The 21731-nt window shown below is 52.9% G+C and overlaps 1 long non-coding RNA gene across 3 annotated transcripts in view; it reads right to left on the bottom strand.

Annotated features, from left to right (window-relative positions):
* LOC110346015 (uncharacterized) overlaps positions 1-21731 on the bottom strand; it is a 64529-nt gene that overhangs the window by 32351 nt on the left and 10447 nt on the right. For 2 of the 3 annotated variants that reach the window (XR_015440690.1, XR_015440689.1), the window contains exon 4: positions 2188-2345. This is a non-coding gene — a long non-coding RNA (uncharacterized LOC110346015). Of the gene's footprint in view, positions 1-2187; positions 2346-16801; positions 20047-21731 lie in introns of those variants that run through there. The other variant, XR_015440691.1, reaches the window with a different exon arrangement.

The following is a 21731-nucleotide window of genomic DNA, read 5'->3' as shown; positions in this document are numbered from 1 at the left end:
TACCTGTAACTCAAGGACGTAAAATAAGAGCACAATACACAGGAAGCATCGATGCTCCGGCTCTTACTATTTTTCTCATCTACTTTATTCTCATCTACTCATTTTCTCACTACTTTATTCATCTTGATCTCAAACCCTCAAAAGTCCAATAGATAGTGGATTTGAAGACATTAAACAATGCCCCACTGCTTATAAAAGGACTCAGATCTCCTGGGCAGGTTCTTGGGGCTCTTTCAACTTCTTCCCGAAGTGGAAAGATGATCTGAGAGAAGGGTTTCCAGTCTGGGTCTAACACAGCATTCCAGTTCCCCACAGTATCTAAAGGGCCAGAGTTTTGATTTGAGTTTATAAAGATATACTCTTTGAAACCTTAGTAAAAGACCATGTGCTCATGGAAATACTACAAATTTAATTTTAACAAATCACAAGTTGGTCTCATGATATCAAGTTGCTATCATGTGTGCTAATTGATATGTCTTTACCTAAGAAGTAAAAAAGGTACCAAATAAAGCCTTCATAATATGTGCTAATAAAATGCAAAATAAAATGCTAATGAGCTGGGGATTTAGCTCAGTGGTTCCACCGCCTGCTGCGCAAATGCAAGGACCCGAGTTCGATCCCTAGTACCAAAAAAAAAAAAAGAAAAAGAAAATGTCTTTCTCAGTTTTATGTATCAGGTTTGTTTAGAAAAGATAGGGTGGTGTTTCCCTACTAAAACAAGCAAACAAAAGTTTGTTTCAACAAACTTGAAATCATCACCAAATTGGGAAGAATCATACAGCACTGGCCCCAGTCTGAAGCCTGTTACTTCCTTACTCAAGTTTCTTAGGGCCTTGGGTTTCTGTTTTGTTTGACTGTGCAGCCTGGCATGGTGGTGCACACCTGTAATCCCAACACTCAGGAGACTGAGGCAGGAGGATCCGCTGCAAGTTTGAGGCCAGCCTGATCTACATAGTGATCATACTTTGTCTCATTAAAATATATATATATATACACACACACTCATATACACACACATATACACACATATACACACATACACATATCTACATATACAACATACACATATGTACACACCTGTACATATACACACATGTAAACACATGTGTACATATATATACACACATACATATACACATATATACGTGCACATATACACATACACACACACACATGACTATCCTATGTGGCTTTGCCTGACAGGTAGAGGTCTGTCTGACCAGCACGACACAGCACAAGTGACACTCAGGGGGCTCCACCCCTAAGCGGCCTTGTGACCTCACCCAGCTGGGAAGCTGCTCCCATGTAAAGGGGCCTGGATTCCCCTGCCAGAGAAGTACAGACAGGGGTGCGGGGACCAGAGCTCTCCAGCCAGCAGAGGCATCAACGGCTAGACCGGTCAGTGCGGCCACGTGTGGCTATCCCACCCTTAGCTGCATTTCCAGAAGAGCACAGCTGCACTCCTGAGCTCAGCCAGCATCTCAAAGTGCAGAAGAAACACCCAGCTGGACCCAGCCCATCACCGGAATCATGAAAAATAAAAAAGTCTTTGTCTTTAGCCACCAAACTCTGGGGTGATTGTCATACAGCAATAGATTCCTGAAACAAGCAAGGTACACTGTCTATTTCCTTATCTACAAGTGAGAAAACTCAGGCCTAAGAGGGGTCACATAAGTCAAGCAGGACTAGGCCACTAGGGAGTGACAGCCAGGCCCTGAACTTCGGTGCTCTGGCTCCAGACTCCACACCAGTGACCCTAATGTGTGAGCAGCTGAATGCAGCCCCTCGAGATGTCCCTACTCTAGTCCTTTGGACAGTGAGCACACGGCCTCACACGGCCTGAGGAGCTTCACAGATGGGCCACATCAGAGGCATGAGATCAGGAGACTCCTGGATCGCCCGAGTGTGCAGTGTAACCACATGGCCCTTATGGAAGGCAGGCAACAAGCCTGAGCCAGAGATCCGGGCCATGAGCCAGGGAATGGGGGAGCCTTTAAAAGCTGGACCAAGCAAGGGAACCACTTCTGCCCTGCAGCTCCAGACACAGCCAGCCTGTCCATGCCTAGCCTCGAGCTCAGTGAGCTGGCTTTGGATGCTGACCTCCAGAACACTCAGATAATAAGCCCTCAGCTTTGTGGCACGTTGTCACAGGAGCAATAGGAAACTAAAGCTCAGGGCCTCTCCTACCTGGAGGGAGCTGGACCCTTCCCGTGGGCACAGCCAGGCTATTGACTTGTCTGCTGTCACATCCAGGGCTTCTGTGCCTCTCCCGTCCTTAGAGCTTTCTCCTCTGCATGTACTCGATTCTCTTCCCCCTCCTCTTCCAGGAAGTCTTCCCGAACAGCCTAGATCAGGGATGGCGAACCTTTTAGAGATGAGAGCCCAAACTGCAACCAAAATACTAGGTGCCCCAACGTGCAACCCACTTATTTATCACAAAGTGCCAATGCTGCAATTAAACCTGAATACTGAGGCTTTAGTTGAGAAAAAAACAGCTCATACATTAACATCTTTTGTCTTAAAAGAAGAACAAAAAACATGCGTGCCACAGGTTCGCCACCACTGTCCTAGATTATGCCACTCTGTCCCATCCCGGCAGGACTAGCATTCCCACCTCCTTACTCAGCACTCGCTAGTACCCATGCTAATGTCCTGGCCGGCAGCCCAGGGCCTGTCTTATGAGCATGACTCATGGATTCCAAGGACACCAGGCTGGAGAGGCCCTTTGAGAATCTATCCCTTCATTGTATGGATGAGGAAACTGAGTCCCAGGAAAGAGAAGAAAGCCACATACCCAAGGTCACATAGCTCAAAGGCAGACCTCCTGGATCATACAAGCCTCACTAAGGCGTGCTGGGGGATCCCTGACAGTCATAGGGTCCCTCTCTCACTGGGGTCGCTAATATGTGAGAGTGATAGACACATATCAATAATCATAGAAATATACAACTACTCACCATGAGATGTGTTAGGAAAGTTCTTTTTTAGAATCAGATTTATTTTATTTATTTATTTTTTTTGGTACTGGGGATCAAACTCTAGACCTTGCACTTGCAAGGCAGGCGGCCACACCACTGAGCTACATCCCCGGCCCTAGGAAAGTTCTTTCTTAAATTTTATTTTTATTCGTACATGTTTGCAGTATACAGTGATTCCGTTCACCATGAGGAGTTGGAACATGAACATAACACATTCATTCCTTTTATTTCCCCCTTTCTCCCCTCCCTGCCCCCTCTCCCAGGAACGGAAGTTCTATAGAGCAAGCCAGGGGAGTCAGGAAAGGCTTCTCGAAGAGATGACCTGCCATGAGCAGTGAATAACAGCAAGTAGAGTTAACTCGGTCTTTCTAAGGAGGAGGATGAAAGTCTGTTAGGCTTACCCCAGAGGAGATTATGTGTGCAGAGGCCCTGAAGTAGGAAGGAACGGGACGAGGCCGGGAAAAGGTCAGAGTGCCTGCAGTCAGAGACAGGGCAACAGGTGAAAGTGGAAGGCCTGGAAGTCCCCGGAACTGAGCCCGGGCCAGGCGGCCGTGGTGGGGCTCTAACCTTAGCCTGTGGCCCAGAAGCCCAGAGGATGCCAGCCAGGCGGTGATGGCCTGCGGCCAGGACGCATTGGACCGCTCTGGCCCCTGCCTGGGCCCTCCCTTTCCCTCTGGGCGCGGTGGAGGTCATCACTAGAGCAGTTGTGCGCGGCCCCGTCCTCCTCCTCCCCCTCGCTGCCTTGTGCAGAGCAGGTGCTGCACAAACACCTGCTCATTAACCTCCCAGCGGCACAGGACACCACTGCCCGCGCCCCCCCCGAAGCACCCTTTCTCTGGCTTCTGCGCTGCTTCACCCTTCAGTCCCTTTGCGGTCTGACTGCTCCACCCTTCTCATTTCCCTCTGTTTCATCTTCATCCTCCTTTTGTTGTTTGTTTGCAGTAGTGGGCATCAAGCCCAAGATCTTGCACATGCTAGGCAAGTTTGCCATCACTGAGCTACATCCCTATCCCCTTTGTAAATGTTTATTTTAAAACAGGGCCTCGTTAGGTTGCCCAGAAGGGGCTCAGATTTGGTCCTCCTGCCTCAGCCTGTATGTACCTGGGATTACAAGTGTGCAGCACCACGCCTAGCTTTTGCCTTCTGTGTTAGTTACTTTCCTCTCATTGCTGAGACAAAATCCCGACACTCAAAGTTAGAAGGGAAGGGGTTTATCTGGCTTGCAGTTCACAGAGGTTTCAGTCCATAACAGCCGACACCAAGGCAGGGATGCAAAACAGGGATGGAAGAGCAGAAACAACATGGTGCACACAAGGCAGCAAGGGAACAAGGGAGTTAACAGCATCTCCCTGCCCCTTTTGTCTTATTCAGACTACGTAGGGCAGGCAGCACTCACACGCTTAATCCTAGTGCCCTTGAGCCTAGCACTGCATCTTGAATCAATCCCAGCTTCACACTCTCCAGATCAAGCCTAGGACATGAGGCTTTGGGGGGGACATCCAGACCCAAACCTTAACACCTTCTTTGCCCACACTCCCCCCTAGGTTATCTGGTGGCCTCCAACAGTAGGGCTCTCTTTCTTCTGGGGTGAGCTTAAGTTAACAAGGCTGGGAGAAGCTGTCTGTCTCGTCGCTGCTGCATCCCCAGAGTCGGGCACAGTATCTGGCATGCAGCAAACACCCAGTCATTTTCTTTCTTGGGTGCTGCAGACTGAACCCAGGGCCTTATACATGCTAAGTACCTGCTTTACCACTGAACTGTACCCCCACCCACCACCAGTGATCGGATGAAACTCTCCTTACATACTATATGACTATTTAGACGAAGTTCAAGCACCAGCAAAGTTGGTCTGTGGCAACTGAGGTCAGAATAGTGGTCATCGGGGCCGGGGATTGAGCTCAGTGGTTCCGCCACCTGCCTTGAAAGCACAAGGTCCCAAGTTCAATCCCCAGTACCAAAAAAAAAAAAGAATAGTGGTCATGGATGGGGAAACAATGACATGGACAGAGCCCAGGGAGTCTGGAGTAGGAAGGCTGGAAACCCCATCTGTGTGGCAGCGGCACAGGGGTCGCACGCAGCAAGGCTCACAGGATTAGGGTTCTCTCCGCGTGCAGTGTGTCTCCTGACAAAGGCAGGAAGTAGTTGTCACCCCATCACTCTGCTGAGCAGAAGGGCCCCTTCCTAACCGCTTTATGTGTCCACTGCACGGCCACCCTCATTCATTACCCACTGTCCTGAGTTCAGGTCCTGCAGCCACTCTGTTCCCAATTATTCAGTTCCCAAATCTCAGGCCCTCTGCCCATACCACCTCTTCCTATGTCTCAGGAACACAAACTGTGGCTGCACAGAGTGTTAAGATGGCCCTGTGACACTTATCCCAGCTATGTATCATCCCTGTGATTATGTCACATAGCAAAAGCAAGATGATTCAGGGCGAAAGGCAGAGAATTGCAAGTTCGAGGCCAGCCTGGACAATACGGTGAGTTCATGGCCAACCTGAACTACATAGTGAGACCTTGTCTCAAAAATAAATACCTAAATACATAACTGTAAACACATAAATAAATACATCCACATGAAGGCAGAGAACTTTCTCGGCTGCTGGCAGGAGAGGAAGCGGGAGGTGCTAAAGGCAGGGGAGTGGCACACTGTTCTGACCTTGAAGGCAGAGGGACCAGAGAGTGGTTTCTAGGAGCCGAGACAAGGGAATGAGGACTTAAGCCTTACAACAGCAAGGGACTGAATTCTGGCAGGAAAGACAGGGCCCTGGTTGGTGGTCCACGCCAGTGACGCCAGCACCACAGGAGGCTGAGGCAGAAGGATGGCAGCTTCAAACCCAACCTGGGCAACTCAGGGACTTAGTGAGACCCTGTCTCAAAAAAGAAAAAGGTCTGCGGATGTAGCTCAGTGCGAAGGCCCTGGGTTCAATCTCCAACAGCAAACGAAAAAAGAGAAGAACCGAGGAATGAGTGTGAAGCGTCCTCCTTGAGAGCTTCAAGTCCAACCTGGCTAACGTCTTGACTTCAGCTTTGCGAGACTAACAGAGAAGCCAGTCTTCCCTGCCTCCTGATCTACAGAACTGTAAGATTTCAGAACGGGTGTTTTCTTTAATCCACTATGAATACGGTAAATTGTGACAGCAGCAATAGAAAACTAACACACGTCCTAAATTCCATCTGTGCCAGAGGCCCTGCGTATCACCCTCCCCTTCCCTCCTGCTCTCCCTCGGCCGGCAGCTCAGACCCAGCCTCACTCCAGCCATTTGAAACATTCACCTCCAAGCCTCTTGCCCAAATCTCACCCAGCCTGCTCCCTGCCACCAGATTAATTTTCTAGTCACAGCACTGATTGCACCCTTCTCCTGCTCAGAAAGCTTCCGTGGCAGGAAGGCTCAGTGGTTATACTCTGCACCAGAATTCAGGGTGTAAAACCCAGCTCCAAGGTAGGAGACCCAGAGCAGGCGCTTAACCCATCCATTAGTTGCGACTGACAGTGGCATCTGCATATGGTAGTTTCCCGGATTAAATGAGGTGAGCGTGCAAAACACAGACAAGAATGGCCGAGCATACGTAAGGACTGTGCCGTGTGCGGGCAGTTGTTTGGCGGCAGAGCACGATCAGCGGCTCCTCCAGGCTGGGTATAAACTTGGACCTGGCCGGCAGGCCCCTCCCACTGCTCTGCTCCACAGCCTCACCCGCACCAGTACCTCTCCAGCTTTTTCTCCTACTCCTCCTCTGCTAAGCCCATCCTTTTTCTTTCCCTCTTCATCAGCAACTCCCTCACTCAAATTGTCCCCCTCAATTCCCAGTGCTCTAACTGATTCACATATTTCCAGTCTCTGCAGCCATTAGGGGTGCTAAAAACACAAGCTAACTCAGGTGGTGTGCGGGCTTCCTCCGGTTCCTACTGCTCCCGAGACAAAAGCCCAGAGCCCTGTGGCCCTGTCCTGCGCTCCCCACACTCAGGCCAGGCCTGGGGCTACCCAGGCTTCCTGCTGCCTGAGGACACTCCCACCTCCTCTCCCTAGACATAGGCTGCCCTCTCCTCCTCGCACGAAACGCCCACTCACCCTTCCACTCCCTGGTCTAACTCAGTGGAGAACCCCCTCTTACCAGCTCCCAGAAGGCTCACACTGCTCCTGCACAGACAACTCATCGGAACAAGTTACACACCCCATGAACTTCTTCACCAGCCTAAGTTCCACACAGCATCGTGTGCCCAGGGGGAGCCGGGGTCTGGCCGGGATCTGCTCCCTTCCTGTCTGGAGAAGGAACAGGTGAATGAAACGAGCACAAGAACCCTGCCTCTTTGGCCATCTGGACTGTCCCATATACACTGTTGGGATCCGCACTGCGGCTCGTTCACGGCCTCTTCCCACTGGTCCCTCTCGCCAACGCTGTTCTTCCGTGAACCCATCCAACCTCTGCATCAGTACCAGCCTCTGCCAGGGACTGTCAACCAAGTATCAGCCGTGCAGCGGCTCCTCCCAACACCTCTCTCTTTGTCCCACTGAAATTACCTATACTCTATTTCTGATTGTGAAATTAACACACGTACATTGGACAACTCTTAGATAACATGGATAATGTGGAAGATAGAAAAGAAAAAATAAAACATTTCAAATGCAACTACCCAGAGATAATTGCTGCTTTTAATATAGAGTACATCTACTCATTTTCCCATATATAATTATGAAAAAATATTAAACTTCACAACAAATCAATGAGGACCATATTGATCTCCCCATTTACATGAAAAAAGTTTAGATGAATTTAAGAACTTGTGTATAGTCACAGAACCAGAATAGAGCAGGCCAGGCCAGAGATTTAGCTCAGTGGTGCCGCTGCCTGCCTCGCAAGCACAAGGTCCCAAGTTCGATCCCCGGTACCAAAAAAAAAAACAGACTAGAGCAGGCCCACAGTTGAGACCCAAGCCGCTGCTCCCAAGCGCAGCCTCCTGGGCTCTCTCTGGGGCTCGCCACACCCCCAGGTTAGTGCCTCTTCCTCTCCAGCTCCCCTTACTACCTGACAGCGCTGCTCTCTCTCCCCCAACCCAAATCCAAACTTCCTCTTACACAGCTGCTTTAGGCCCAGAAATTCCACTTCAAGGATAGTCAGTGTGGCAACCTTGTGCACACCAATACCAGCTCAATGAGTAACCAGTACATTCTCCAAGCAGAACACACATCGTGTGAAGAGAACAAGAATACTATACTGTTGTGGATTACTCTGTGATAATCTCTAAATAGTTGTAGTTGGTTTGTTTGGTTTTGTTTTGCATGGTACTGATGATTGAACCCAAGGGTGCTTTATCACTGAGCTACATCCCCAAACTGTTTTTAATTAATTAATTAATTAATTAATTAATTTTAGCCAAGGTCTTGCTGAATTGCTTAGGCTGGCCTTGAACTTATGATTCTCCTGCCTCAGCCTCCAAAGTAGCAGGGATTACAAGCACACACCAGATAGTTGGGTTGGTTGTTGCTGTTTGAGACAGGGTCTAATTATATAATCCAAGCTGTGCTTGAACTTGCTCTGTAGCTCAGACTGGCCTCAAACTCATGATCCTTCTGCCTCAGTCTCCAGAGTGCTGGGATTATAGGTGTGTGCCCCCATGCCCAGCTGCCAATTAAAAAAAAACAAGACCGAGAAGAATATGTGTAATTTACTATCACTTGTGAATGTAAAGATTATTCTTACAAAGATGCACAAGTATACTAGTAATTGCTTCTAGAAAGAAACATTTAGGGACAGAAAGTTTAGATGCGAGGGGTCTTGATTTTCACCCTTGTGTCATGTTTAAATTTTTACCACCATATATTCAATAAGTCAAAAACAAACAGTTGAGGCACGTAGCTCACACCCTTGAATGGTCTTTACTCCATGCATGTGCATGTGCGAGACTGCATACATCTTCACTGGCACAGAGTGCCCTGCTTCCTCAGTGGGGCTCATGCGTCTACCATTTTCAGAGTCTGAAGACCTTGTCTCCTCTGGCAAACAGGTAGGATTCTGCGAGGCCAAGGACTTTTCTCTCAGCCCTACCTCTGCCATCACTACCTGTGTGACCTTTCTTGGGCAGGTGAAGAGTTCTCCCCTAGCTTGCTAGCTTCCAGATCTTCACATCCTTCCTCTCTGGCTGTTCTCCCTTCTGTGTCATGGTTGCGGTTACCTGTAAACTAGCTTTACTGTCACCCCAGAAGAAGGCGCTCTGCTGCCTCAGGCTACGTTCTATCCCCATTCTCTAGGTTCCCCTCAGCTGGGATGATCCAGTCACTGTGCACCTTCCCACTTATGTTCCGCCCTGTTCCCACAGGCACAGTACCGGGGACATGGTTCGGGCTCGGTCATTGCTTTCTTCTGACTGGATGGCCACATCTCCCTCACCCAGACCCTAAGTCTGCATGAGCACTAGAGGCCTCCCCTGGGTCATCCGTGAAAGACAGATGTCACTGGAGACCAGCCCTGCCTTCCTATTCTTCTCCGGTCCCTCAGCCACCTGGGACACTAGAGCTTGAGCGCTCCCCCGCCACAGCTGCAGTCTCACAGCAAGCTCCTGCAGGTCTCGGCTGCTCCAGGTGTCTCCCTCAGGCCAGGACCCCACCCGGCCAAGGCCAGGCCCCAGCCCTACACCCGCCGCCCGCCCAGCCTGGCAGGCTAGCCCATCAATCCTGCTCCCGGGGGTGCAAACCAATCTCTCTTGCTTTCCTGAGCCGTCTCCCTGGCGGAGCCTGGAGGAGCCTTCAATCGAATTAATCCCAGCCTGGCGGCAGTGACGAAGACGGATTTCTCCACCAAACGATCCATTTGTATCTCTCGCACACTCACTTGGGTTTTTTTTTCTGTGTGGATGTTCAAAATATCATGAAAAAGGCGTTAGCCGGGTAGCTGTGGCGCAGCGAAATAATAGAGTGATCCGGCAATGCGCTCCTGACCTTGCAGGACAGCTAATCCATCCGCACATCTATCTTAATTATTCCCGGTTACAAAGGAGAAACTCCACCATCCATTCATTCCTGGCTGGCAATTCCGCTTCCACGCCCACTTGCCCAATCCTTTCTCCACTGGTCCTAGCCAGATAGGCCCCTCTGCCAGGGCTGCAGCATGCCCCACCCAGCCCGCCCGCTGAGCTGCCCAGCCCACGCCTGAGCCCCGAGGTCCCCAGACAGCACCGATGATCTCTTCTCCAGACTGAGCGAGGCCCAGTGGAGGAAGCCCAGCAGCACACAGGAGGAAGGCACACCAGGACACACCCTGGAACCTCCTCACAGGCAGCCTCACCTCAGGCTTGGCCTCATCCGACAGTGGCCTTCTGCCCTTCTATTGCAGACTGGCCCCTTTCCATCCTTACCCCAACTTCGGTCTCTGGGCTTTCTGCTGCCCTGGCGCTGACCCTGGGACAGAGGTTGGGATGAGCACTTTGACCAGGAACAAGTCTTCTGGGGGCTTGGTCTGCCTGTCTCCCACTCACAAAGCCAAAGGCCTTACCCCGAATCCTCTCAACCCCCAGGTGCTGCAGATAGAGCCCCGGGCCTCAGGCACACTGGGGTGAGCACTCTCCCACTGAGCTACAGCGTCATGCTAAATTGCCCAGGCTGGCCTCAAACTTGAGATCCTTCTGCCTCAGCCTCCTGAGTAGCTGGAATTACAGGCATACACCTGCAGATCTACCACCCCTTAACATGACCCAGGAACCAGTTCTGGAGGGCAAAGTTTGAAATGTGAGAGAGGCAAAGAGGAAAAAAAGGCAGATGAAGCAAGGAACACTTTACACAAAAATTCTGCAAGCAGGCAGGGGGACGCGGGGCGGGGGTGTGAAGGTCACCAAGACACTGCGTGAAGCGCCAGCTTTCAGAACATGATCTGAGCTAACAGTGCCAGATGCACTATGGGTGCCTGTGTCAGTCTCTAAAGCCCCTTCTAATTCTCCCCTTAATGTAGGATTTTTCAGATCCCTCATTCTAATGATTTTAATGCAATCAGCAAAACTAGGCGTGTAATTGTCTTGGCTCTGTGCTGGGCCCAGGCTGCTCCTGGGAGCCCACACCCTCCAGTCCATGCGGCCTCCTCCTGCTCACTGCAGCTCTCAACAAGTGCACGGCGAGACTCCTCTGCTCTTGGGGCCACTCGGGAGCCAGGAGGTCCAGTCCCTGGCCCCGAGGGAGGGAGTCCAGGCAGTGGGCTCCGCTTCGCCCCGCCAGGCTAGGCTATAGGGGCCAGAGAAGGGGTTGGGCTTCCTGGAAGGGCTCAGTGCCCCCTTCCCAGAAGCAGCAGGCAGCCTGCAGGGCGTGTGCAGGGGCAAGGCCATTTGTCCCCAGACAATGGCAGAGAAAGGGTCTCCAAGCGGCTGTTGAGAGCCAATTTGTAGTGGTGACAGCGGCGGAGGTTGCTCCAAAGGCTGGGAACAGCTGGAGCTCCGGGTGACTGATGGGTGGACCCAGGAGAGGGGCCTTCGGTCTGGCAGACAAAGGCCCCGATGGAGCGCGCGGGGGGGGGGGGGGGGGCGTCGAAATCATTAAGTGCTGGAGACGGGAGCCGGCAGGCTTCAGATGGGACCAGTGGGCCCGGGGAAGAGGTCAGCAGCGCTCCCCCGCCCCTCCTCCACTGCACCCCTGCTCCGGAAGCTCGGCCACCCACGCCCAGGCCCAGGGCCCTCTGCCGCCGCCACCTTGTAGCCCCCCGCCTCTCGGGGGGACTTGACTCTAGGCCTGGATTCTCTGTCCAGGGAACAGAGCATTTCTAAGTCCGGGCCACCAAAGGCCTCCCCGCCCCAGCTCGAGTGGGGAAACTGAGGCCCGGGGCGCTGGACTCTGCTGCTTCTCGGCGTCTCCTCCCTCTACATGGGAGAGGTTTCTCCACCTGGTCTTCCCCGCGGGGTGCCCGGGTGCTGCAGAAGCCCGGTCCTCCCGCCCCCACCAGCCCCCATGCGGCGCCGAGCCGGCCGGCAGGAGAAGGCGCAATGACCCGGCCAGGTGGCGATGACGCGGGCGGCCGCGCCGGTCACTCTTGGCCGCTCCCCGCGAGCAGCCCGACCCCCTCGCACGGGTCACAGCGCCGGCAAAACTCCCTGACACAGAAACGCCGCGGGCCTGCGCGTGTCGCCAGCAATCCTCCGCCTGATGGGAAGCGACAGCTCCGCCCGCCTCCACCCTCAGCGGCCCAGCGCGCCCCGCGTGGCAGGGAGGGAGCGGACCCCACGGGCACAGGCGCGACTCGGCTCCTGCTTCTCCGCGCGCGGGAAGACCCGGCAGGAGCCAGCGGCCATGGCCGGGCTGTCCCGGCAGGGTCCCGGGGGGTTCCTCAGGGCTTGGGGATGTGTCTGCAGTAAACACCCTGACGTGACCCCCGAACCAGGGCCCAGGCCGTCTAAAGGCCGCGGCCAGGGCGCTGCGGAGGGCCCTGGAGTGCACCCGGGCCGGCGAGGGCCTGCTCTGTCCCCTGGCTTCCCTGCGGACTCGCGCGGGTGGGCGCTCGGACCGGCACACCCCAGAGCCCCACAAGCAGCCAGGTGCCTCGGCCGGCCACCACCTCCGAGCAAGGAGCGCCAGGGGCCGTCTGCAGGCCACTGCAGCCGCGCGAGGCTTCGAGGCCACCGCCTCCTTGCCTCTCACCCTCCCCCACCTTTCCCGGGCTCTTTTCTTCTGCACACTTGGACCCATCCTGGTCCGCCCTGCGGCTTCAGAGGAGCGAATCTGCTGTTGAAAGAGCAGGGCCTGGGTGAGAGAGAAGGGACCCCTCCCCCACTCGCCACCCCAGAAGCCCGGTGGGATCCCCGGGGTCCTTGGTGTCTTGAGAGAGGGGCAGCCCCACCCCAGCGCTGCTGACTCCTTGCTCCTCACGGAAGGACCCTGTCCTCTGTACCTGGCCCGGGGTACAGCCACTCCTCTGCCCGTGTCCCCCGACTTCACGGCCTTCCTCGTGTGCCTCACCACTGGCTTTCATGAATCCTGAGGGCCCCTGCAAAGCAGGGCGTCCCTTCATCTCGTTCCTCCCCACCCTGCACACCCCAGCAGACTGATGGATGAAGGAAGGAAGGGATGAGCTGAGGGATGCTGTGGAGGTGGCTGCCTTTGCTGTTGAGGGCGACTATGTGCAGGTGAAGAGGAGCTGGGCTAAGTGCCACTACCGCCACTTGCCACTCCTTGGTTCGAGTGAGCAAGGTGTACTCCCCTCCCAGCTGCCCAGGATGGAGTCCTTTTGATGGAAGATGACGGCTCAGCTCGAGGCAGCATGGTGGCCCACACCTGTAGCCCCAGTACTCTGGGAGGCAGAGGTGGGAGGATCATGGATTTGAGCCCAGCCTGGGCGACCTAATGTCTTAGTGAGACCTAGTCTCAAAATCAGTAGTGAAAAGGGGTTGGGAGTGTAGCTCATGTAGCTCAGCACAAAAGCCTTGGGTCAGCGGGGGCTCAGGGGGGCAGAAATGAAGGCTCAGAGAAGCTATGCTAGTTCTCCGGGTCACAAAGCTTGCCCGACTGATGGACCCTGCGGCTGAGGATGCTGACTGCTTCTGTCTCCCTCTCCATAGATCAGAATACTTCCGTGGGGGAGCTATCTCTGGGAGCCTCTCTAGGAAGGGCCTGAGGTCCATCTCCCCTTCCCAAGCCCTTCAACCCTTCCTGCGGTCTGTGCTGGATCAGCTCTGCCCAACATCACTGTCTCTTTCCTTCTCAGTATTACTATGGCCTTGAACACTTCCAGGAAGCCAGGGTCTTGGTCCCACCACGGACTAGCTGGTGGCCCCAGGCAAATCAGTCATCACAAGCCCTCTGTGTCCTGATGCCCCAAAATGTGTTGGGGGTGAGGTGGGGGCACTTGAGTAGATGGTGTTTGATTAGCACCACCACCGCCTCAGCCCCCTGGACTCTAGGCCTAGTGAGAGGAGGTGGGATTGTAGCAGCATCTCACCCAGCCCAGTCTGCCCCAGACCTCCCAGGAGGACTTGGGCTCAAAGAGGGCTGGGAAATGCTGTGAATTAATTACCATCAGACCTCCGGCCGCTGTTCATCTCTGTAAACAAACATTTTAATATGCAGTAATTAATTACATCTGCCACCCCGACCCTCCTCTCCTTCATCCTTCTTCAGCTCTTCTTCCACTCACCCTAGACCAACCCGCTGCTCCACCACGGGGCCTGAACACCAGGCAGGGCCCCTCGGCCCATCTTCCCAGACTTCGCCCCCACTATCAGCTGCAGGTGCTCACATCTGCCGTGCAGCTCCGCAGCTCTCTGTTCCATTTCCTGTCTCTCGAATGCCCGTCTGTCTTCCTGGCAGTCTTTCTTTCTTTTTTTTTTTTTTTGCCTCTCGTTCTCCTGGCCTGGATCTCCCTCCCCAGGGACACACTCAGGACAGGGAGACTCTGCCCCAGGTGGCTGGACACACTCCTCCAGGGCCGGAACCAGGCCACTGACAGGGACCCTTCAGGGACCCTCTCCTCCCTGGCCTAGGAGCTCCCGGGGGTCCTTCCCAGCAGTCCCTCTTCCTGCCCCACTCAGCCCCCGAAGCAGCTCGGTGTGAAAGCCACAGAGGCGACACGGTACCCAGGCCAGCACACCTGCCTGTGCCCTAGTCCCTGTTCTCCAGACCCGGGGTGGCGGGCGGACCCCCGTGCCTCCGCCCTGCCGCCTCTTCAGCGCGGTGGGCACCTGGGTGGCCCTCAGCGGGTGGTGTGAGCAGAACCTTTCTGGAAACCCCGGCGGACACGAGTCGGGGCGGCCAGGAGCCGAGTCGGGCGGCGCCAGAGGACGGGGCCGGGGCGTCGAGCCGCCCGCAGGGGGAGCCGGGAGCTGGGGGGGCGGGGCGGGCGCCACCGAGAGGGGCGCAGGAGCGGAGCAGAATGAACTGCAGATGCAAAACGTGCTCGTAAGAGTTTCCTCTCTCTCCCCATCTGCCAAAGCCGAGATTTTAATCTTTAATCCATGAGCAATCAGCGAGCAGCGGCGAATGGCACATTACAGATGTTTTACTGTCTCGGCGCTCGCAGCCTCCGCTCCGCACAGGCGCGGCCCGCCGCAGCCCCGCCCACAGCCCCGCCCACAGCCCCGCCCACAGGCTCCGCACCTGCACGCTGCTCGCCTGGTGGCGGCGGAGTGGGCCTTCGGGCCTGCACCGGCCTGCACCGGGGCTGCGCGCTCGGGGCCCTGGTGGCGGCGCGGGCGGCACTCAGCGCCCAGCCAAGGTGGACGCCGGCCGCGTTCGAGCTGAGGCCCGAGGGCAGGGACGTCCGGGTCCTAAGGGCTGGGCCTTCCGCCTCCCTGCCCCACCCTGCCCTTCCGGGACGCCGCGTCGCTCAGCGAGCCAGATGCTCGGCTGGGCTGCGGCTCCGTTTTCCAGACTTGGGCTGCTTTGTTCTCAGGCGCGGACCGCCATCCCCTCTGCAGGAAGGAGGGCATAACGGCCAGATCTGGGGTCTGCTAGGGCTAGTCTCTTTTTTTTCCCATTAGGTTTATGGTACATTTTGGGTATACAACAGTTACATTCATCATTGGGATCTTGTACCTGTACATGATGCATCTTGGTTCTTATTTTTCCCCCATTCCCTGCTCTCCCTTCAATCCCTCCATCCCTCCCTATTTACAAAGACTTTGTTTCCATTTTTTTCCTTTTCTCATATTTTTTCCTTTCTGCTAGGGGGAGTGTTAAAGCGCAGCTGATAAATCTCACTTCAGCTGGAGAGTTCCACCCCCTATTAAGAGGGTGTTACGCACAGGAAGGAGGGTGAGAAGCCCGGGGAGCCTTATTAGGCCCTGGGCCCAGTTTGCTCCCTCAGCCCCTAGGGCCCCAGAAGCCGGGATATATTCTCCAGTTCAAAATCCTTAGCAGCGATCCCAGTTTTCAAAGACATATTGGGATGGTTATTTGGTTAATATCTGCATTTCCGCTAGTTCATAAACTCTTCAGATGAAGAATTGCATTTTCATGAATCATTGTGCTCTCTGCGTCTAGCACAGGGCCTGGCACAAGGTAGATGGGCAATAAAACTCACTGAGTAAATAAACTCTGCTGTACTCTTGGATCGTATTCTCTTGTGCCGCTGCCAAAAGAGACAGGCATTCGCCCCAGCGCAAAAGCACGCACACCCGGTCTCCCTCTGGGGAGGCTCCTGCCCAAAGTGCAGCCTCCACTGCACACCTTCCCGAACCTCTGTACGTGTCTTTCCCATTGGATGGAAGGGAACCCAGGGCAAGAGTTATGGGACGCACTGTGCGTCTGCCCCAGGCCCTGACTGAGCCTTCCCACTCTAGAGAAGCTCTTCCCTCAGTATGGCCGCGGACACCACCTCTTCTCCTGGCTTCCTAACCTAGTGGCAGCCAGAGCCAAAGCAGCTCCAAGGGCCACTAACGGACCACGCTTTTCCTGGGACTCCCACGCCCTCTCCCAGATGATTTCGGATCTTCTGAGGAAAGAGCAAGAGCGAGAGCGAGAGAGAGGAGAGAGAGGGAGAGGGAGAGAGAGAGGGAGAGAGAGAGGAGAGAGGAGGAGAGGAGAGAAGAGGGAGAGAGAGAGACAGAAAGAGAGAGGAAGAGAAGAGAGAGAGGAGAGAGAGAGAAGAGAGAGAGAGGAAGAAGGGAGGGAGGGAAGAATGTGGAGACAAAAGATGGAGGACAAAGAGGTGGAAAGAGACACGGGTGAAAGGCGAGAAGTCCACAGCAGGGACGGAGCAGAGGGACCCAGGAAGGCCGCCGGGACGAGCGCGAGAAGCCGACGAGGGAGAAGCCGCCATTGGCCCAGACCGCGGCCGGCGGACCCGGAGACCCAGGCCTCGGCCTTCGAAGCCCAGGCCGCGGGGCCCCCGGCAGCGGGAGGCGGAGGCCGCGCGAGGGAAGCCGGGGCGAGAGGCAAGGAGCCGAGCGTGTTTTTATTATTATTATTTCTGATTAAAGAGGAATTCATCTCATATCTGCCTCCTGCCAGGGGCCGAGGCGCCGCCATTGGGGTTAACGGTGCGGAAGAATACAAAAAAATTTCATTGAGGAGGATTATAAAAGTTACTAGCTGGAACATTAACAGAAGAGTAACTTGTAAAAAATGCAATATTACAATATTCACAAGGACGGCAGAGCGTGGTAAAGCTATAAAATTCAACATTAAAATCTTCCACAGCCCAGATAACCTGGTTAACAAACATGGTATTGGAACTACTTTCTGCCGCGGCTGAGGTCGGGCCTGGGGCTGACCACACCTCGGCGGCAGAGGGCGGGCCTCCCTGCCGCCGGCTCCTCCCGGGAGAACGGCTCCAACCCGCGCCCCAGCCTCTGGTGGGCAGCATACTTGCTTGTGAAGTAGCAATCAAAGCAGAGAACTCAGCGTAGATTTGGGCCTGCTGAATAGTACATTTCTGTAACGGCAGGAGCTGTGTATAAAATGTATTAAGAGGGCCGGGGATTTAGCTCAGTGGTTCCGGCACCTGCCTCGCAAACTCAAGGTCCTGACTTCGATCCCCGGTACCAAAAAATAAAATGTATTAGAAGATTCTGTGTGTGTATTCAAACTGCCACACGTGTGAGCAGGATGTGCGCGCAGTACTTGAGAACATATGCACGCCATCTGAATATGCCTGAAAGACGGCAGCGCGCAGTGTTTTGAGACAAAAGAGGGTGTCCACGTGTGAAGAGTGAATATGTAGTGTGTGTGTGCGCACAGGATGCACGAGTAGGTAGCTATGTGTCGACTGCATAGGTATTAATGAATTGTGTGTGTAGGATATATGTGTCATAGCAGGCGTGTCATATTTTGTTCAAGGTGTGTTTAAAAGAGAATATATATTTGCATGGTGTGCAAAGAGTAGTATCAGAGGGCATCATGTAGTTGTTAGCACAGGATATTTGTGTGTGCAAATAGTATCAAAGTACATTTGCTATGTGTGTACAGTATTTGTTTAAGCACAGACTGCACATGACATAGTATGCACAAATGTGTGTGTGCAGGGCATGTGTTCCCGTGTGCAGTGTGACAGTATATAAGCATAGGAGTGTTTGTGGATGCGTGTGCTCAGGTATTGTGTGTGTGTTCACGTATCAGTAGTGTCTGCATGTTTTAGGAGAACACACACATGAAATGCCCCTGTGCGTGTGTGTGTGTGTGTGAGTGAAGCCAGAGTGGGCACTTGCCAGCACAGAGCACCTCAGGGCCCCAGATGTGTGGTGATCATCAGGAGACTCGGGAGGTGTGCCTGTAGTTTTGCTGTGTACTAAGTGTATAACCTTGAGCATCTCAGTTTGCAAAATGATGACAATGTCTATTTTAGAGTTGTTATTCGGGCTAGGTGGGCTAATGCTTGCTATAGTAGGCAGAATAATAGTCAGTCACTGTCATCCAAAATCTTAATCCCCAAAGCCTGTAAGTAAATTTCTTTTCTGACAAAGCGGATTTTGTAGATATAATTAAGGATCTTTCGAAGATGATCCTGGGTTATGTGGATGGGTCTAAGATCATCACAAAGATCCTCTAGAGAGAGGTAAAGGTGTTAGAGTCACCGGAAATGTGAGAACAGAGGCCTAGATGGCAGTGATGTGGCCCTGAGCCAAGGAATGGGTAGCTTCTAGAAGCTAGGAAATGGAAGGACACAAATTCTCCCCCAGAGCCTCCAGAAAGAATAAAGTAAGAAAGAATAAAGTGGTGGGTGTGGCGGTGCACGCCTGTAATCTTGGCCCTATGGAGGCTGACACAGGAGGGTCACGGTGGATTCGAGGCCAGCCTGGGCTACATAGTGAGTTCAAAGCTAGCCTGAACTACATAGAACCTGTCTCAAAAAACAAACAAACAAAAGAAATAAAGCTCCCCTGTCCCATTTTAAATTTCTGAACCCAAGAGTGTATAACAAATGTTGTTTTAAGCCACTAAAATTTTGGTAATTTGTTACAGCAGCAGTCGGAAATTAACACTTGCAAAGTGCCTAGCAGTACTTTGTATCTATTGGTGTGATAGATCCCTTGAAGGAGACACTTGGGAGCCTAAGGGAGGCCTGTTTGATCAGCCAGTTGCCAGATCTGCCATCGCCATCTAAGGCTGCCCCTGGCTCCCTGTGCCAGCTGGGCCCTGGGTCCTGCCCAAGGCTGAGATGTGCCCACATGAGCGTGGACACATGCACTGGGGTGCAGGTACAGTGCTCCCTCAGTATCTACCTGCTGTCCTTCCTTAGTCGTGCACTAAGGCTGGGATCCAGGCCTGAGGCTGAGAGGATCTGGGGCCAGGTAGAGAATCCTTTGGTTCATTTGCTCTTTGTCCAGGCTTAAACAGGAGGACACAGTTGTTATCAGAGAAGGGAGACCAGTGGGGACTCAGTGCCTTGAGAGCTGGTGGAGTACATACATGTTCATGTGCACAGAAACCGACAGCGCACATCAGGCTTTAAATTACATTCAGCCACAGTTGTAGTCACAGAACCCCAGCCACCAGTGGATGAGACTTTGCTCAAAGGCCATGGCTCTCCTGTTACTTCTTCCTCCATCTCCAGCTTGGTGTCTTCCCTTTGGTTCTATGGGACCAGGGCCTTGGAGGCATTGCTGAGAAATACTGGAATGACTGGGTTGATTTGTACCACAACATATGCTTCAGTTGCCTCATCTACAAAAGGAAGAACACTAAGCCTTCCCTGCCTTCCTTACTGGGTGTTAAGAGAAGCAAAAGGGAATTTGCTCCACATTGACTTATTGTGAATCCCTCGGCTCCTGGAGTCCAGGATTGACATTTAGTGGGAGAAGAGGCAGTTGTCCCTGCTGTTGAGCATGAGACAGTACAAAGGTATAAGCAGGAAGGGAGGGCCACAAGGAATCTGGAAAACTGCTGCTGGCAGTCAGGTGTGCATCTCTTGGATCACCGTTGGCCCTTGAGGCAGTTACTGACTCCTGTTTCTTGTGCATCACTACAGAACTAGCCTCTGCAGGTGTTCCCATGAGTATTCCCTTTTTCTCTCATGTGAATGACATGTTATTTTGTGCTTTTTTTCATTTAATTTACTTTGGAGATCTTTTCACATCTGTATATTTTAAAGATAATGTAGGGCCGGGGATTTAGCTCAGTAGTTCCACCGCCTGCCTCGAAAGCACAAGGACCCGAGTTCCATCCCTGGTACCAAAAATAAATAAAAAATAAATAAAGATAATGTACATTGTTAGAGATAATATTACTTCCCTTGGAGTCAAGGATACATAGCATTCCATTGAATAGTTGTATCCAAGTCATATACATATGCCATTTAACCAGGGCCCTGGCAGAGGTACTGCTCTTAGGCTGTCTCAGGCCCAACAGCAGGGACAACTGCCTTTCCTCCCACTAAATGTCAATCCTGGACTCCAGGAGCCGAGGCATTCACAATAAGTCAATGTGAAGCGAATTCCATTTTGCTTCTCTTAACTCCCAGTAAGGAAGGCAGGGAAGGGTTACTTTTCTCCTTCTGTGGATGAGTTGCACACAATCCAGTCATTCCAGTCTCTTTAAAGATACTTCTGACTTTCAGATAGAACTGCAACAACTATCTTTGCCAATCTGTTGTTTTTCATCTGCACAGTTAGGTGGTTTATTTTGAAATTTTTAATGAATTTCCAGTGAATTTTAAATAAATTTCTGGCTTCCCTTTTTTAAAAAATCAGATAACTAGGGCCGGGGGTTTGGCTCAGTGGTTCCGCCACCTGCCTCGCAAGCTCAGGGTCCTGAGTTCGATCCCTGGTACCAAAAAAAAAAAAATCAGATAACTTACATGTAATCCCAGCACTAGGGAGGCTGAGGCAGGAGAATTGCCACAAGTTTGAGGCCAGGCCAGGCTACAAGGTGAGTGCAAGGCCAACCTGAACTACATAGAGAGACCCTGTCTCAAAAAAAAAATCAGACAACTGCTTAGCACAATAGCACACACACCCCCAGCAGGCTGGGAGGCTGAAGCAGGAGGATCTCACTAATATAACTGGCTCCCGCCTCTGCATGGCAGCTGTCTCCAGAGCTGAAGAATCATATCCTTTCAAGTCTTTCCAAGGGCCGGGGATTTAGCTCAGTGGCTCCGCTGCCTGGCTCACAAGCACAAGGACCAGAGTTCAATCCCCGGTACCAAAAAAAAAAAAAAAAAAAAAAAACCCAGTACCACCAAAACAAAACCAAAAAAACTCTGGTCTGGGGACTTGGCTCCGTGGTTTCGCAGCCTGCTGCGCACGCGCAAGGACCCTAGTTTGATCCCCAGTACCAAAAAAAAAAAAAAATGAAGTATTTCCAAGCTGGGTGTGTAGCTCAGTGGTAGAGCATGCACTTAGCAAGCTCGAGGCCCTGGGCTCAGTCCCCAGCACAGGTAAAGAAAGGAAAGGCGTTCAGTTGTTCCAGAACCCTTTCCTTGTTTCCGTCCCCACTGTTCTCACCCCACAGGTATCTGGGCCCCTGGTAAGACTTATAATAGCGCACTTGCAAATCGTGTCTGGTACCAAAATATGTATTCAGTGAATGCTTCTATTGCACAACAGCCTGCTTTAGGGACTTGGGGTCTCATGTTATTTGTCCCGGTTGAGTTGCTTTCTTTTGCGGGGGGGTAGTGGGGATTGAACTAGGGACTTGAACTTGTGCTGGCAAGGCAGGTGAGGCAGGCGGCAGAACCACTGAGCTAAATCCCCAGCCCGAGTTGCATTCTCATACTGCTCAGAGACTGGTGACTGGAACAGGGAGAAGGGAGCCCCCACCACAGGCCTTCCACAGCCCGGGAAGGATGGGGTTCCTTCACGTGTATCCTGCCTTGCTCAGCAAAATGAACACGAACCCACCCGCCAGAGCTG

Source organism: Heterocephalus glaber, unplaced genomic scaffold (assembly GCF_053883595.1).
Source record: "Heterocephalus glaber isolate CG9 unplaced genomic scaffold, H.glaber_assembly_v1.0 deba00001498, whole genome shotgun sequence".
NCBI classification, from domain to species: domain Eukaryota; kingdom Metazoa; phylum Chordata; class Mammalia; order Rodentia; family Bathyergidae; genus Heterocephalus; species Heterocephalus glaber.
This window is presented reverse-complemented; position numbering and strand designations above follow the sequence as displayed.